The sequence below is a fragment of the Dermacentor variabilis genome, chromosome 5 (assembly GCF_050947875.1).
Source record: "Dermacentor variabilis isolate Ectoservices chromosome 5, ASM5094787v1, whole genome shotgun sequence".
NCBI lineage: Eukaryota > Metazoa > Arthropoda > Arachnida > Ixodida > Ixodidae > Dermacentor > Dermacentor variabilis.
This window is the reverse complement of record NC_134572.1, coordinates 83,735,508-83,740,306: the sequence shown is the minus strand read 5'-3', so window position 1 is coordinate 83,740,306 and position 4,799 is coordinate 83,735,508.

The window sequence follows — 4,799 nt, the reverse complement described above, 5'->3', positions numbered from 1 at the left end:
CTTTGTCCTTGTTCCCCTTCAACGGCTCGTGCCCAGCCCGGGGTAATTCGCCAGAAAGCGGGTGGTTTCACAAGTGTTTTTAAGAAGCTTAAAACCTAGATAAAACTGCCAATATTGGAACATGGGTGAAAAAAATTTAGAAATGAAAAGAAAGTTATAGTGGAGCTTGAGATAAAATATTTTAAATGAAGAAATAAAATAAAGATTCAACAGATAATTTTGAAAGTTTATTAAGATTATCGTTTCGTGTCTCTAATAAAGTTATGAATTTCAAGAAAAGCGTGGCTATGACTGAATCCCAGTGGAGATTGATTTAACTTTTGTTTACCGTGAAAATCGCCAGCAAGATGGAAAAAAAAATTCTCTATGGACTCGGGTATATTGCCAAGGTACCATAACTATTATTATTATTATTATTATTATTATTATTATTATTATTATTATTATTATTATTATTATTATTATTATTATTATTATTATTATTATTATTATTATTATTATTATTATTATTATTATTATTATTATTATTATTATTATTATTATTACTTGATATGAAAACACACATATACCATGGACAGAGATGGAAATGATGAAAGAACAGGCTGGCAACTGCCACCAAGAGAGGCACAACGCATGCCTATTTTTAGGAAGGAGGGATTAGAAAAAGAAGTTAAAAATAAGGAGAAGAAAGTAAGGAATTAACAAAAAGCCCAATAAAAGTCCACAAAGACTAAAGTAAGAAATAAAGTAACGAAACGTCAAAGAATAGAGTGCACCAGTCTGAAAGTACACACACGCAGGAACACACAAACAAAATTAAGAAAAAGCGCGCAGTTCGCACTAAGTGAAAAAAAATGTAAACAAATGCAAAAATAAAACAGCTAGAGCAAGAAAGTTCCGTCTACCGCAAAAAGAAAAGAAATTTTGTGCAAACGGGAAATGAATTCAGTTCCTTGTAGTAAAGTAAGCAGAGCGCGATGAGCCTGGTCGCGTCGATAGGCACCACCACTCGGATACAGGCAATCCCTGTATCCCTGAGGCATTAACCGCCACATTAAAAAAAATACGCGCAATCATCGAGGATCGTACACTGCAGGCCCAGCAGAACATAGACCCTTAATAGCGATGTGCGCTGCGCAAGGAAAGCAGGACACTCTAATTTAGGGTGTTCATGCGTCTCGCAGGGGCCACAGGACGCACACAACGGACTGTACACACGTTCTTCGGTATACACCATCGGACGTCAAACGTAGCCAACCCTTTACTTGAGTAATAGTCTTCTAGCACGCCGTGACAAGTCTCCACAAGCAACAGGGAGAGGAAACGAGCCATTTGCAAAATGCCAGTCTGGATGCTGCTTGAGGAGGTACTGACGAACTGTAACCCAGAGCTGGTAAAGCGAGACCACACATGTGTAAACAAATGTTAGTGGAGAGATACGGCAGCGCAGCCTTGTAATGTAAATTTCAAGTTTCCTTGGGGAACACTAGTTATTATTCCAGGGTAAACACAGATGATTAAGGCCAGCAGACTATGCGAGGGTAGGTTTTAAGGATTTTTGAAATATGAAGAAATCCTGTACCCTAGTCGCGGAAACATCAACGGTAGTCAGCCGAACTGAAATAACATGCTCATCGAGGAGTGCTCATGCGAGTGAGCCTGTCATTTCATTCAATCACAATCGACAGCGATCGGGTACCCAAGGCAAGCGAAGTTGCCGTAGGATTCGAAGGAACCACCTGTGAGATTTGGGGATGTATATGCAGTAAGTGACGCGCACACAGAAAGCGAGTCGCTCACAATAACAGCTAATGAAGCATTTTGGTAAAGTTTTCGTAATACTAATACTATCGTTAGTACATCTGCCAGAAATGTACGCGTGAAATCAGGAAAGTGAAAGGAGAAAGACCATTGAAGAGATTCAGAGAACATCTAAACTCCTGCCTTCCTTCTCATTGCACAGATGGGCGTCAGTATATAGCTATTACGTTGCCAGAAACGATTTCACTTAAGTATTCTTGTAAGATAGCAATATATGTCTGGTGGGCAATAGTTTAGCGTGATTTGGAAAGATGTCTTCGAACCAAATTTTTAAGCTTCGTAAGACGCCATACGAAGGGTGAACATGAAGTACGCGCTCACTAAAGAGTTGTAATTGTGCTTGCACAAATATTACCGGAGGGCTCTGTAACCACGACCACGATATGTCATAAAAACTCAGACGTGTCAGTCATATCTAGATAGCTATAGTAAATGTGTTCGAAAAAAATCATGTTTGAAGATTTAGGAACCATAATAATGCGAAATCTAAGGGCTAGCTTTCGAGCTTCCTGGTACAATATCGTGGTGGCAGCAAATTTGACTTGCCCAAGGCATAAGCGCAGATCTTCTCATTCAAAATGTACAAGGTGTTTAATTTTACATTTAGGGGCCACCACAATACAATACTCAGTCGAATTCTAAAATTTCGGCAGAAAGTACATTTGATCGTCAGTAGAGTGTCCCTGCTTTTCTTTAGAATGCACTTGCTTTATACAAATACAAAGCCTCCTTATGTACGTTAATGTAATAAAGGGAACATTACTAGTTGTCATTACTTTTGAGTAACTCGTGTGTCACTCATCCGTAGGGCCCCAAAATTGATTTAGTTAGCAGAGCTGGTCAAATGTCAGTATGGCTGCGCTTACAAAGCAGCGATAATAAAACGTCAAAAACAATTAAGGCAGAAACCATCCCTAACGATTATCTATGTCACGTACGAAGTATTTCTGAAATTTTCAGACGACGCAAACGTGTGCAAAGAGTGGCGACGATAGTATAACCACTATGGCTTGACAACGATGACGACTATGGCGTGACAAGGACTATATGATGAGTCGTAGTCAAAGCCACCATGGTCATATCGCCTTAATTTGCTCTACATCCCGCGTCTGTAACATGCCCGGCGGCTTTTCGAGTTGCACTATCTCTACGGAATGGGCGCACATTTTCCGGAGAAAAAATTGGCGTCCTTCCGCGTGACCTTGCTCTGACCTTGGCTCCGACAAGACAAAGAAATGCTTCACATTTAAAACAGACGGCGATCGAACAAAGTAGAGTTTTATGCAACGTCGAATGCTGGCACTGACGTTGGTAACATGCGCTGCAAGCGTTGTGCGGAATAGGCATTCTCCACAGAGAAATCGCGTGGCAAACACGTTTTGCGACTCGGAGAGATAGTTCATGTGGACTGACTTTTTGCGTTTCGGGACATCTAGCGACGACCCTGCAAGCGCGCCGTCAATCACGTATACGCCGGGGCAAGGTCATGGGCAGCATACTACCTTCAAGTATACCCACAATCTAAGAACATTATAGAATGACCGTGAATGAAGAGGAGAGGAGGAGCAGAGCGTTTATTCTAAAAAGATTGGATCTACAGCCTGATGTGGAAGTCAGATGTGTGGAGTAAATGATAAGTTTGCTTAGTGGCACTATCCAGATTCGAGTGGCTCCCATGCCAAACAGGCTCTCGGATCAGGCAGTGTATGCCGGACTCGACCGCGAATGCCGACACCGCACACAATGTGGGCTTCTTATTCTCGGCGGCCCGATCGGCCAGATCCACTCCTCTCCCCAGTTCAGAGAGACAAGGGAGATGAATTCGTGCTCTGCTTAATAATAACGATGCTTCTCAAACAGCTGTGGTTCTCCAGTAGACTTTTATCCAGTGCCCCTGCGGAAGCGATCCGTTTTGAATAAATTTTGTTCAAAGTTTTACTACAGGCATCGTCCGCGACTACTACGAAAATTGCAAACCAGATTGAAAACCAGACAAAACCAGTCCACAGCAGCGGTCACTGGCAAAGAAACATTGATTTTAAGCTTCGCGATGTAGCCGAGATTGGCAGATATCGAAATCCTGTTGCACCGCTTCGTCCTAGCGTAAGACAAAATTTATAAGCAGCACAGTAATCGGAGACATGTGAGCAGCTAGGGCTTAGGCGGGATCATCTTTCCTGACGCTATCTATGCGTCCGTCCACAGTTTCTCGACCTTTTGGATTCAGCTCAGACAACCGCGCAGCACATAACACGGTGTGCCTCTTGCGCACGCCAGAGTGACCTGTGTGCGTGAGCGGCTTGTGTACGACATAGGTATTTTAATTTGTCCAACAACCTTTTCAATGACTGACAACACAATGTTTAATAAGCTGAGTACTCCGCTTTCACCCCCCCCCCCAAAAAAAAAAAAGAGAAACGCTTGCTTGGCAGGGCCTCGCCGGCAGCATGGTTGAAAATCGTTAGCGATACTCTGCTCCTTCCAATAGGGCGCGAATACGTTTCTTTTTTTTTTGAGTTGTGAGGGCAATGGCTCTCAACAAATATTCGCCTTAATTGTTTCTACAATCGAGTCCTACTGACAGCTTGTTCAGCAGAGTTCACACAATGCGTAAACAGATGCACAACATAGACGACAGGGTTGTTTTGATGGCGTAGTTACTCGGCAACTGATTAACAAAACTGCTATAAAATTTTCAAACACTAGCATTTCCATGATATCGCATATGGTGGTGATTACACTGTACAGCGTCCTATCAATTCCACATCGCGGTGCCTCGCGTCTGTTAAGTTTCGAGACGACTCGCTGCGTAATAATTTGTCACAGTCCATCACGCGAGGTATACATATTGCTTCGAGACATGTGTTAGCCACCTGACAGGCGTAGTCTACCTGGTTCTCTTCGAAATGTTTCATAAATTCCGCAGCAATGCCTTTTACGTAGGTCACATGGAAAAAAGTACATCAGGTACTGACTGC